This window comes from Balaenoptera acutorostrata, chromosome 10 (genome assembly GCF_949987535.1).
Source record: "Balaenoptera acutorostrata chromosome 10, mBalAcu1.1, whole genome shotgun sequence".
Taxonomy (NCBI): domain Eukaryota; kingdom Metazoa; phylum Chordata; class Mammalia; order Artiodactyla; family Balaenopteridae; genus Balaenoptera; species Balaenoptera acutorostrata.
In genome coordinates, this window is record NC_080073.1 from 34,637,369 (window position 1) to 34,650,987 (window position 13,619).

Consider the following 13,619-nt stretch of genomic DNA (forward strand, 5'->3'; position numbering starts at 1 on the left):
AGAAATCCAAAGTACCCGGTATTAAAGGAAGTAAATGAGTAATCTCTGATATTAAATAAAACCCAGTAATTTCAATTTGCTAATGAGAAATAGAGCTGCTAAGAGAGGTGGAAGCTGTTGTCTCTAGGAAGTGGGGCTAGGGGTTGGGAGTGGAGGGGGAGTGGTGGGTCAAGGGCCTGCTTTTTCTCTTTGTAAGCTTCTTTTTAGTACTATTTAATTTTTAAAAACTGTGTTCATACATTATTTTGCTATAAACCCAAGTTAATTCGAAATAAGAGTGAAACGTTAAGGGGAGTAAATAATCAGCAGATTCAGGCTCCTGGCGCAATTCTCAGGCCTGACTTACTTTTCTCATTGTTTATTCCTCTCTGTGCCCAAATAAGAAGAGGTGTGCACACCTGGAAGGCAAAACCGCTCTGGGAGGTGGATGGGAGAACATAGGGAGAAGTCAGTCTCTGCTCCTTGGGTCAGGGTCTGAATCTCTGAGCTTTGTCTGACTCTGCTTAGCACATCTCTGTCCAAAAAGTAAATCTCAGACATGCTGTGACCTCAGAACCCATGCCCCACACATCCAGGGACTACACTGGTGTGAGATGTACGGACACACCTGTTCGGGGATGCATTCGCAAGTCACTGCCCTATCACAGAGCCTTTCTACAGATGCTCTAGGATGCGAAGCTAAGGTGCAAATGATTGCCGGGCTCTTGCTAATAATCACACGGTAAACCCCATTTGAAGTTCGTACATGACCAAGGACATAGTTTTTCGAGAAGGAAACTGATCCCACCAATACCACCCGTGACTGTCTCTGGGTGGAACAACTGCCAAATAAATCAAGTAAGTTTGCTGAAAGACAGCTGTCTTTGCTATGGTACCAGGCTGAAGTTTATCCCATGGTGAGCAGTTTCCATTTTTACTACAGCCCAGACAGGTGCAAACTGAGCCGTGGAACTGTGTGGTGGGGAGGCCAGCGCATGTCCTTGAAGTCTCTGCCCAGAGTCCCAGGGACACTCACCCCAACCCTCGGCATGGGCCCTTTCCCCTAGAGGTCAAAGCCATTCATTTGAAGCTGAATCGTTAAAATTCGGTTGGAACAGATCTTCCACCAAGATCCCACTAGTGGGAAGAAATTATTACCTTAATAAAACCTAATCTCGTAACGTCCCACAAGTGGTTAAATAATATGGGTTATCTTCTTTTGTCAAAAAAGACAATGAAAACAATATGGAGTGTTGTGTGGGGAGCAATGATATTAAAAAATCCAAATGTCATCAAGACTTTATTTACTGCTCCCCCGCATAATTCCAGCATTATAAAAAGAGGAACAATGAATGAAGGGGGAGAAACGCGACAGACAAAACCAAAGTCTTAACGGTCCATCCCTGCGCCAATAAGTAGTTTGAAAATAACGTCCTTCAGGATCCATATGTTTTCTGCATGTGTAAGAACACTCTTGCACAGGGGGCTTACTTCATAACTGAGATTCTTTTTCATTTAATTCAGTCATATTAGATTATGGGGCTGATTATGATCATATCCACAAATCAGTATTTTAACAGAGTTTCCATGGAAACACTATATGCCCCTGTTTTTTAACTTTTTGGACAAGGCTTTGCCTGTTTAACAACTTGAACAAGTTTGACGAGGACAACATGTTTTGTTTAAGTTACATTAACTGGGGCCAATATTTCCTAATTGCATTACCAGGAGAAACATTCATGGCATTACTCTTACCATGAGAAAACCTCCCCTAGTCTCAGCGTTCGATTTGCTTTAATCACTGGAGAACAGGAAACATACCAGGATTGCCTTGTCTTATCAAGTTTTAAATGTGTTAACTGGTTTTAAATCTATGAAATAATCTCCCTTATTAAATGACAAAGTTAGTCTTGTTAAAAGGATCGGCATTTATGGCTATACCCATCGATTTTTCAAAATGCAAACATACAGATACCTTTAGCTCCCTGCTAGAGAGCTGATCTCATTGTGCATAAATGCATACACTTTTTTGCATATGGTTTCAAAAAATTCCATCTCCCCCGAAAAATGGTGAAAAAATAATAATATCAAATACAGAATAAATGTAAAAGTGATGTCCAGGAAACAAGAACTTTTCATAAAACAATCTTTTTTTTTTTTTTTTTTTTTGCCTTCTTAGGTATTCACACCCACACAATCAGAGACGTTTACTTCCATCAGTCCACAATTTGGGTGTAGCCTGTAGCAAAGTTTTTGAAAATGCTGCACTATATAAAGATACAGGGGAAGGGGGCTTTACGGACTAAAGTCAGAGTTCACCCTGACAGCATATAAAACATATGGCCCGAAGCTCTGTGAGATGTCTGCATGTGAAATGCTGGTGGAGCTTAATAAAATATCAGCGAGGAATAGTTTAATTTTATAGCAATAGGCACCGAAGCAGTAATTTGAGTGGGGCGAGCTGTATTTTAATACATCAAAGTATACTATACTACAGGGAAGTCGAATATATTTTTAAAAGACAAATGTTCCCTATTCAGAATTACTTGACTCGAAAACTTTCCTTTGTGAAGGAGGATAAGTAGAAAAGAGTCACAGTCTCCCAAGAGCTACCTGTCTTACTTTTTAAACTATAGACATATCTCAAAAGCTAGCTGATCTGTTTCCAGGCCGACACCTTTTATTCAGGGCGTGGAGTTGCAGATCAAGGCTATAAACCAACGTGGAAAGTGTGTGGTTCTTTCTTGACCCTGGAAGGCCAGCTGTCCAGTGGGATGGCGGTCAGGTCACCGCCATCCTCTCCATCTTCTTCCTTTTTTAGAGCTGCTTATCTGCTCAGATCTGAGTCCCAGTATCCTCTCCTCTGCATTATGACCGAGACTCCCTCAGTGTGAAGGCAGTGACCGTGACACTTCTACTTTCTCCCATGCCATGCTCCTCTGTCTTGAGTCTGGATGTTTTAAAGCCAGCGTGACCAAGGGGCTCTGTTCATGTGGCTGTCCAAACAACCGCCTGGCAGAGGAGCAGGAGGAAGCCCAAGAAATGTCATGCTTTTCCTGCTACCAGTCTAGAGATCAAAGGGAGTTCTCCCCTAGCTGCCCAGTGATGAAGAGAGGGTGGGGCCTGTGGGGGCAGCTTCTGAACAGGGGAGCAGCCATGACAAATACGGCCGAGATCTGACTGATAGTGCCATTCAGGGGATGGACCAGATTAACGCTAGCTCCATGCACAATGTGCCCTGCTGTCTTCACCTCTGGCCCCAGGACTCTTTCCCAGAACAGACAGGCGGCAAGCTGTCCTCTTCTCTTGATGGCCCTTGGCCCCGAGAAGCAATGGGCAATGGAGAGCTACAAAGGCAGAGGTCTTGCTGGGTAGGGGTGAGCGGATTATTCTACCAAGTCCGTTGTGTCTGAGCTAAGTCTCTTTTAGGGCCCTTCCTTTGCTGATGAAGGGTAAGGGGCTGGGAAGAATAAGATGCAATAAAAGAACACAGGAGTTAAAAGGCTTTGAAATCAGGCAATGCAGCCTCAAGTCCCCACTCTACTACTCACAAACTGATCTCTGGCAAGTGACACCCTGGCTAAGATTCAGGTTTTCCTTCAGTAAGATGTAGAAAATAATAGTTTCACTCCTGGAATGGAGGAGGAACTCATGATGGTCTCCAGGTAAAGGACCATGTGCCAGAGACTTTCTGAGTCTTCTATGAGTTTTAGATGTTTCAATTCAGCCCTGAGAATTTTGGGACTTACTGTGTCAGTCAGAGCAATTGAACTTCAAGACAGAGGAGGAACTAAACAAAGAATAAGCTGCTAATAATAACACTCTGCCGCCTCTAATGTGACGGAAGAGTAGAGAAAAAACCGGGAAATTAGATTCAGTTTCCTCTTGGTCCCAGTGTGTGGTCCAACCTTTGTTACCCTTTCAGATGGACTTCTTCTGGACCAGGTACTTCATTTTCTTAAGCCAGTGGACCTGCTCTGCTGGGGAAGTTTCAGCAAGATAACCCACATGAGCTCACTGCTGACCTGCCACTCCCAGCAGACACCTGGCAATCACAAGGAGCTCTACCTGGGGATCACCCACATGCCCAAATTGAGAAACACAAAATGCCTGTGCCATCCCCTGACTTAATCATATTTCTAGCGCATGCCAGGGGTTTCCTGTGCAAATGCACAGACCACAAACCTAACTTCTGTTTGAGTGTGTCCTAATAATTTGTCTGTCATTTTTGAAGTCCATTTTAAAAAATAAAGAGCTTATTTTTATCACTGTAGAAAAATTACCATGTTCACAAGGACAAGGAGAAAATACCAAGTTTACATCAAGATGTAGAAGCTGGAGGGGTAGGGGGGCTCAGTCAGTGGCTTCCTAGGGCGTGATTCAAATTCTCCCCTCAGCAAATTGGCCCTTGGCTTTGTATTCCAGACTTATCAGTCACTTCTGAGAATGGCAAGGATCTGCTTTAGGAACAGCAACTAGGATTATGTTAGCAGGATGCCACCAGTTGTCTGCTGTTTGTTGTCTGTCTCGACTACTGGGCTGGAAAGGATTCTAAGGCCATGCTGGGCTCCATGGGGTTGCTGCGTGGGACCACTTGGGCCCACAAATGTTACCTCAAGCACCTATTTGCCACCCCTGGACTGCTAGGTATCACATCCACACTTACATGCACAGGATTACCCAGCAGGGAAAGTTCTGTTCCATCAAAGTAGCCTCAGTGCCCCAGCGGGGCCGACTCCTCCTTTACTCCCTGTGTGGAGAGGCTGACGACTCCATCCTGCAGCCCCTCAGGCATGCGCGGAATGGATTCGCCCACAGCCACAATCTATAAGGAAAAGCTCAGGGTTTGAGATATGTGTACTGAAATTTCATAATGCTTGCAAAATTGCAATCCTCTCTACCTCTCCCAAGAAGCATATGAAGGACAGCAAGATGCATCTCTTTAGTTACGGTGAGATGGTGGAGTTGACAAAGGACACTGCCTGTGAAGTGACAGCACCTCCCAACATACAGTATAGGGCTCAGTGCAGGACTCTAATCCCGACCCCCACAACAGAAAGCAGCATTCTTGCAGAGGGGTGTGTGTGTGGGGTGTGGGTGTGGGTGTGGGTGTGTGCGTGAGGGTGGTGGAGAGAGGGAGAGAGAGCTTTTCAAAATCAATAACACAGTTATAGTGGAAGAGGGGGGCATGGGGCTCCACAACCAGCTTCTTCACCTCTTCTCCAGGATCTGCCTGCCTGAGCTCTCCCTTCACCCTCTATGCTGTAGTCACACTGGCCTCCCAGTAGCTCTAGGGCACTGTGCCATCTCTCTGGCCTGTCAGCCTTACACATGCCATGTCTTCACCTGGAATGACTTTACCTCATCATCGCTTCTCTTTTCTGCATTGAAGTCTAGCCCATCCTTCAGATTTCAGCTGGTTAAAACATCCATAGGGATGGCTACCCCAACCTCCCAAGTCAGATTCCCTGACTATATTCTCTTACAATGCCATGTACCTCCTCTTCCTAGCACTTTTCATGGCTGTAGGTTTTCATATATTTGAAAATATGTATGTCTCCTTGTGAGACTGTAGGGGCCATTTGGACTGTAGGTCCATCTATTTTGCTGCCTTATTTTCATGCCCATAATATCCTCAAACACAGAGATTAACAGGTCAGGAACACTCAATAGATGTCTCCTTAATAAAGAAATAATACACAACGAAATTTATAGCAGACTTTCAGAGAAGATGAGATGAGATAGGGGTCACAATGAGAGTCCCTCAAACATACCCTATTTTTATATAAGGGTGTTTTCACTTTCAGGAACATTTAAAGTGTCAAAAAATAAAGAAACTCCAATCTCTAAGAAGTAAACACCTACATTGCTTATTCTTAGTAATGTCCCAGTAGATTTACCCATCTTAGCTCTTCATCACACACAGCAGCAGCACGCAGCTGTATTTCCAAATGCCTTCATGGTAGGAGCAACTCAGGGCCATGGATAGAAACTTATAAACATCAGCTACAGCAGTGGAGAGCAGTACGCTGAGTTTATTTTCTCCTCGGCCCTAATTAGAATCACAAATGAAATGTTGACAACACATGGAGGAGCCTGCTTGTTGAACACAAATGTTTCCACTCCTATCAACCTCGAAACTCTGATAGTCATGCTTCATCATGAAAGCTAAACAGCCCTGGGGAGATGACTACATGTTTTCTCTAATTACTCAAGGATGGGGAAAAGGGCCTCCTACCAAGGACGGACTAACTAGAGGAAAGATTGGTAGGTAAACCTTAAAAAAAATAACAGCATGTGCACATAGTAGGTGACCCAATATGGGCTTCCTGGATGAAATGAAAGGATGAGACCACTACTGTTGCACCGGAATGGGAAGCTGACTGTTATAAACCTGGATGAAAGCTGCATCAACGTCAATGCAGGACCTTTATCTTGTTAACAAAAGTCCCACATGAAGGTTGCAGTCGCACAACACCAACAACCAACTTTCTTTTGTTTGTGGAACTATTTTGATGACAAGCAGAGATATGTAGAGCACAAATTCACTCAGACAATGATTCCAGGCAAATACACATACACATACATGCATGCTTTATAATCCTAAAAGATGGAGAACTCTGTCACACAGGCAAAATGCTCCTTTGCATTTAATTTGCTTGTTTTTGTTCCAAACAGATTAGTGCAAGTAGATACAGCCTAAGTGCCTAGTTGATACATGTCATACAGACACATTAATAGAGAATGTATTGTTAGGTGCAAAGGCATTTTTTGTTAAGATTCTTACATTAAAATATTATTTAACCCTCCTTACAAATCTGCCAGTTGGGTTCCTTTGTACAGACGATGAATTTGAAGATCAGAGAAATTAAATAACTCATTCAAGGTCATGGAGCCAGTTAATGTTGGAGACAGCATTTGAATCTAGATGGTTTCACTCCAGATTCCATGCTTTTAACAGGGATACTGTTCTAAAATGAAATAATGGGGCAGATGAAGCCTGGAATAATGAAAAGGATTCCTAAAGTTTGGAATCTATAATTGGTGAGTTACAATGTAAATCCTGCCTGAGACGACTGTGTTTTCCAGAACATTTTCAAGCTACATGTAGCAAAGAGCCAACATAGAGCAAACTTTAAAGAGAAAATGGCACAACACAGATTCATTATTTCATCACAATATACATATACTGCTATAACTTGAAAATATGAAAAACACATTGTCATCTATTTCAAAAACTGGACTTTTATCATGTTATAATAAAAGTACAAAAGCAAATAAAAAATTACCAAGAAGAGCTGCACAAAACACTCATTTTATGTGTAACATAAGTAAACAATCAAACATGAACATGAATTTGATTCCAATTTATATTCTTGGGGCAAGGACAAAAGTAGCCAATCAAAAGATCTAAGTAAAACAATGTGTCAGTGTGAGTCCTTGGCCAGGCTTCCTAAGCTGCCATATTTCTTGATCCTTTTGTTTCTTTCATTAGCTTTATATCAACCAGCATCTGCCTGTGTTTATTCCACCAGCTGTATGAGCTCACTAATTACCTTTAATCATACTTATCTGAAATGCATCTTTATCTTCACATACATCCAGTATGCAGGCAAACCAAGTGCTGGGAGGCTGAGGCTGGGAAGACATTGGAATGGGAAGTCTACTTCCTCTAACCTTGACATAGTGGATGGACCAAAAACAAAAAAGCATCTAGGTCTGCCTCCGCTACCAGCCAAAGGACTTCCGAGACTTGGTTCTCAGAGAGTTGGACAGTGTCGGTGTCCAAGCAAGTCATGTACAGTTTTCACATGGGTTAACAGGTGCAAGGTGATGAGATGATCAGCATTGACTGATAAAATAAGTAAGAATCGCTCAACAGCACCCTCCAAACTGGTAAGTTCTTAGAAGGCCAAGAGCCAGCGTGCTGTGTCTTTCCTAGTTCCCACGGCCCCTAGCTCAGACCTGGGCTCACTAGACAAGTGGGTGCTAAGAAGTAGTCTCATGCATTCTGGCCACTGTCTTCCTTAGCTTTAGGGCGCTTGGAGGCTCACATTTCATATCCACTAGTCCACTCATTTTATCAAACATCTCAAGGCCAGATAAAAGGAATTTAAACTCTATGGATAGTCATATGAAGTAAACTGAATGACCCTAGGAAGTCCTTGAACCTGAATTTTTACCTTATCCAAAAGGCAAGAAAGAATGAGGAGGCAACACAACCAAAAATAAATAAATAAATAAAATTAAAAAAAAAAAAAAAAAAAGACCCAACACAGCCAAAAATTAAAAAAAAAAAAAAAAAAGAATGAGGAGGTACACATATCCTTTCTACCTTCTTACTAGAGAAACCATATGGCAGCCTTGATTTTTGACCGAATGGCTCAAAAGGAACCGTGTTTTTATCTTCTAAGCTAGTTAGAACTTCCAGATAATAAAATTTGTAGCTTACCATAAAAAAGAATGGATTGTATTTTTTTAAAGAGATCTTAAGCCATAAAATACATAAAACTATAGGTTCCCTGAATATTTTACCTAATATGGATGCTCACAATCCATGTGTTTGCAATAAATACACTGAAGACTTTGAGCAAGTTGCTTAACTTTTCTGTGCCTTAGTTTTGTCATTCATTCATTCTACATTAATTTAATGTGCATACTACATGGTATTGTAGAAACTATGGGAAGAAATCAAAGAAACCATCTTAAGCTTATAGACTAGTGAGTTATTGTCAACTTTAAGTGATATAACGCAAATAAAATGTGGAGGCAGAGACTGCTAATGCTCTCCAACACCTGTGACTCCTCTTCTTCCAAAACACAGAGCTAGACTACATTTCCCACCCTCCCTTGCTGTTAGATATGATCATGTGATTTTATTCTGGCCAGTGGAATGTAAGTGCACTGATAAGTACCATTTCCAGGCCTGGCCAATCCGGGTCCTCATCTTCTTCCACCATCAGTCAGCTAACGGTGAGAACGCTGAGAACTAAGAGGAAGGCACAGTGGCAAGATGGAAGGAGCCTGGCCCCTGTCAATCTGAGCTAGACTGTGATAAGAACAATAAAGAAGTTGTTGTGTGGAGCCACTGAGATCTGGAGGTTTATTTGTTACAGCAGTTGCATTACATTAAGGATTTATAATTTACCTAATATAAATCCCTAGCAATAGCTGGCCCATTGTAAGCACTGAACGAATGATATGATAGCCATTTAAAATATATATTTCTAGTTCTCATGCTATATGTTTCATAAGACCAAAAAGAAAACGAAAAAAAGAAACAAGGAAGGAGGGAAGGAAGGAAGGAAGGAAGAAAGGAGAAAATAATACTGAGGTCTTTTAAAAAGCTCTGTATAAATTTTATACCTAGGTGCCGTTTGGTCATCCACAACCCTAGGGAAATATTTTCCAAGTGCCAAATCTCTCTTCATAATTAAATGAAATTTCTGCATGGCTCTGTGGTACCAAGGGCCTCTTCCAGGCTATCCTGGGCTGCAGCTGTCACTCGGCCTGGCTGCCTACCCCACGTCAGATCACCACAGCACCTGCTTTGGATGGGGCCCACTGATGGGGATGGGGGGAGCACTTTGCCAAGATTTCACCAAAGCAGACATTAAAACTGGGAGAAGTGCTCCTATGAGTTATAAGGTCTGGTCACATGTGGAGATCATTTGGCAGAGAAAGACAGATGTCACTTTTGGGGCTAATCTTCCTAGAGTGAGAGGAGCTGAACTCTAAGGATGTTATTTACACATATAACACAGCTAGTCACTAGAGGATAAGCCATCTCAAATATTCCAGTAAACAAAAGGAAGCTCTTTTTGCTCTTTAAGAAAAGTCAGCTCATTTCCTTTGTATTTTTAAAATTACAGATGTAATACATGTTTGTTGTAGCAAGTTGAATATGCAGAGGTATAAACAGAAAAAAGTTAATTTTCCTCTCTTTCTTCTTAAATTACTGCTGTCCTCTAGATAAGCAGTATTATCAATTTAGTGTCTATCCTTCCCCACTTACTCCATCTTCAGACAAACCAATGCACATTTTAGAGTTAATCCTTCCACCTTTGGTTTTTTTTTTTGTTTCAACATAAATGGGACTATACAATGTTCATTCCTATTCAGATTGCTTTATTTAACCTAACAATTTATTATGACTATCCTCCCAGGTGGATATATTTAGCTCCAACTTATTCTTTTAAAATAGCTGTATAATATCACCTGGGAGAAAGAGCTATTACATATTTACTGGATTTTAAGACACCATCTTTTTTTTTTTTTTTTTTTATTAATTTATATTTATTTATTTATTTATGGCTGTGTTGGGTCTTCGTTTCTGTGCGAGGGCTTTCTCCAGTTGCGGCGAGCGGGGGCCACTCTTCATCGCGGTGCGCGGGCCTCTCTCTGTCGCGGCCTCTCTTGTTGCGGAGCACAGGCTCCAGATGCGCAGGCTCAGTAGTTGTGGCTCACGGGCTTAGTTGCTCCGTGGCATGTGGGATCTTCCCAGACCAGGGCTCGAACCCGTGTCCCCTTCATTGGCAGGCAGATTCTTAACCACTGCGCCACCAGGGAAGCCCCACCATCCATTTTAAATGTTAATAATTGTTGATTTTTTTTTTTGGAGGGAGGTGAAATGTTAAATAGACCAATTTATGTGAGGAAATTTTCTGATTTAAAATGAGCAAAAGAATATAGGGAAACTTTCTGACTTAAATCGGGCAAAAGCACATAGGAAATATATTTATATAAAAATATACAGAAACTAGGAAATTCTTGAAATTGCAGTGTAACGATAGCCACCATATTCCTTTGAGGGTGTGTCTGAAGCAAGGTCTGTGTGGGGAACTGGGCTCTTGACTAAATCTTGGTACAGGAGCCCCTCACGGGAGTCACTTGACCTCACCTGATGTGTGGTGTCACTCCTAGGTGATTCTTTTGCATGCACAGTTGTCTTGCCACTTCTGGGCTCTGGCTCACCGAGGGAGGGAGGGACAGAAGGCAGGCGCTGCAGGTATTAGCATGCAGATCACACAGCCTCCCTTTGTTCTCTGGGCTGAGGTCAGATGGAATAAATCAATCAGCCCCTGCATCTAAAGTCTTTCTAGGTCCAGGAGCCTTCCACTCCAAGTGTGCACTGCCCATTTTGAATCACCATTAGAGTCAACTGAACCAAAGAGCCCCTTTGGGCAGTAGGCCACTGCTCCCAGGAGCCCAGCAGTGGTGGGGGCTCTCTGCGTATTCCCAGGGTGCTCACAGATTAGCTGGGAGCCGTCAGTCAAGACTCTTTGAGGGCCGAGAAGACGTACTGCTTACAGGAGATGCCACGTCTGATTATCTGCTCTACCAGACCTGTACCGTGCACTTAACATGTATCCCTTGATCCTCCCTGCCTCCTGTGAGGTAGGCATTCCACAGATGAGGAAGCTGAGGCTCAGAGAAAGTGAACGGTTTGCCCAAGACCACACAACCTCAGAGTATAAGCACCACGAAAGTACACTTCCTCCTTCAGCCACAGGGCCTGGCTTTAACTGCAGGTATCCTCGACTGCCTGCAGTTTTCCTTTAGGTGTCCTGGCCTCCTACGACCAGCTATGCTGTCAACAGATACATCTTTTTCAGGCCTCTGAGTCCAGGACCCTAGCTGGGTCCTGCAGGACACGGCTAAATAGCTCTGCTGTAACCCAAAGAGACACTCAAATTTTTTGTCCAAGCTCCCCTAAAGTCTGTAAGTACAAAGCCCTTCAAGCCCACTCAAGCATTCTGACCAGAATGACAAGGTTTTAGACATAAGAGGGGCCTAAAGATCATCCTCTCAAGCCCTCTCATTTTACAGATAAGGAGACAGGGTGGTGGATATGTCCACTGGGGCAGTGGCAGTTGGGGTGGGTGACAGCTGGCCGTGGTGGAGCAGTGACAGTAGTGGCTAGACAGCAGGATGGAGCAGGGTTTGCAAACTACGGCCTGTGGGCCGATCTAGTCCTCTACCTGTTTTGTCTCTGTAAATAAAGTTTTACTGGGGCTCAGGCACACCACTTGTTTACAGATTGTCTGTGGTTGGCTGCGTGCTATAACATCAGAGTTGAGTAGTTGCAACAGACATCACATGGCCCTCAACATCTAAAATATTTACTACCTGGCTCTTTACAAAAGAAGTTTGCTGGTCCCTGGGAAACACAGAGGCATGCAGGTTGATATAAGTTACTGGAATCTTTCCAGTTCTTAGAATGAGTGTCAGATTCACAGGTGTTTGTCATATTATGACCCATTGATGACTGAATGCTACATACAAGCCATTGATGGTCATGTATCACACACGAATAATTATTATTAAATTCTGTGCACCTGAAAGTAGACAGATAGGAAAAAGGGAGGGAAGGAAGGGAGGAAGAAAGGAACCATTTAGCCCTTATTAAGATTTAAATGGCTCTTTGTTGTCTACACCTCACTTTTCCCCACTGTATTATCAGACGCTCAAAGAATGTTGGAGAGAAGGACGAAGGATGACAGGCTGAGTGAAGCAGATTTTTCAGGAAGGAGGCAGGATGAGTGTCCTGGGTTCTGTGAGGCTGGACGGGGCTTGTCCAAAGGAGGAAAGGGATCCCAAAGAGCAGGCCGTTAAGGATAGTCACAATCCAAATGTTCAACTTCATGCCCAAGGGTACCGCCAGTGTGGCACGAGGGGCCAGGCCTCCTGGTCTGTTGTCAGGACCCCCTCCTGCCTGTGAGTCAAGGTTGAGTTGAATGCTAGCAGCACAGAAGCCTTGGAAAGCACTCTCCTGGGTAACTGTGACCATTTATTAAGGCACTCTGGGCCATGACATGTATTGCTTCACGTAATCCTGGGAACAATCTTATGAAGCAAAAACAACCGTTATCCCCATGTCAGAGATGAGGACAAGGGGTTTTCAGTGGGCAAGTTACTTGCCCAGAGACATCAAGCTGGTAAATGGTGAAGCTGAATTCAAATCCAGACCCAGCTGATTCCAAACCCCAAACTCAACTGCTCTATTACACTGCCTGGGGCCAGGGATCCCACTTCACACTGCCTCAAGAAAAGCATGGGGGCTTCCCTGGGGGCGCAGTGGTTGAGAATCTGCCTGCTAATGCAGGGGACACGGGTTCGGGCCCTGGTCTGGGAGGATCCCGCATGCTGCGGAGCGGCTAGGCCCGTGAGCCACAAATACTGAGCCTGCGTGCGCGTCTGGAGCCTGTGCTCCGCAACAAGAGAGGCCACGATAGTGAGAGGCCCGCGCACCGCGATGAAGAGTGGCCCCCGCTTGCCGCAACTAGAGGAAGCCCTAGCACAGAGGCGAAGACCCAACACAGCCTAAATAAATAAATAAATAAATAAATAAATAAATAAATAAATAATAAAGGTGCTAATAATTTTTTTAAAAAAAAGAAAAGCATGTTTTTTTCACCACAGGCATGTGGAACATTGTGGCATGTTGAAGGGCAGCTTTGACATTGAAATCCTACCTCAGCAAATGGCGGGGCATTTGCACATTCAAAGAAATGTTCCAGTCCCTGGTGGGAAAGCTTCCAATGGCTTCAATTAGAGAACAGTCACAGTTCATTGACGCCTGATGCTCATGGGGGGCGGCTTTATTGTTTTATAAGTGAAAAATGAGGAAAGAGCCAGAA

At 43.4% G+C, this 13,619-nt stretch overlaps 1 protein-coding gene across 1 annotated transcript in view; it reads right to left on the reverse strand.

Annotated features, from left to right (window-relative positions):
- The window catches only part of CACNA2D3 (calcium voltage-gated channel auxiliary subunit alpha2delta 3), a 774,181-nt gene that overhangs the window by 104,461 nt on the left and 656,101 nt on the right, over nt 1-13,619 (reverse strand). The window lies entirely within an intron of this gene.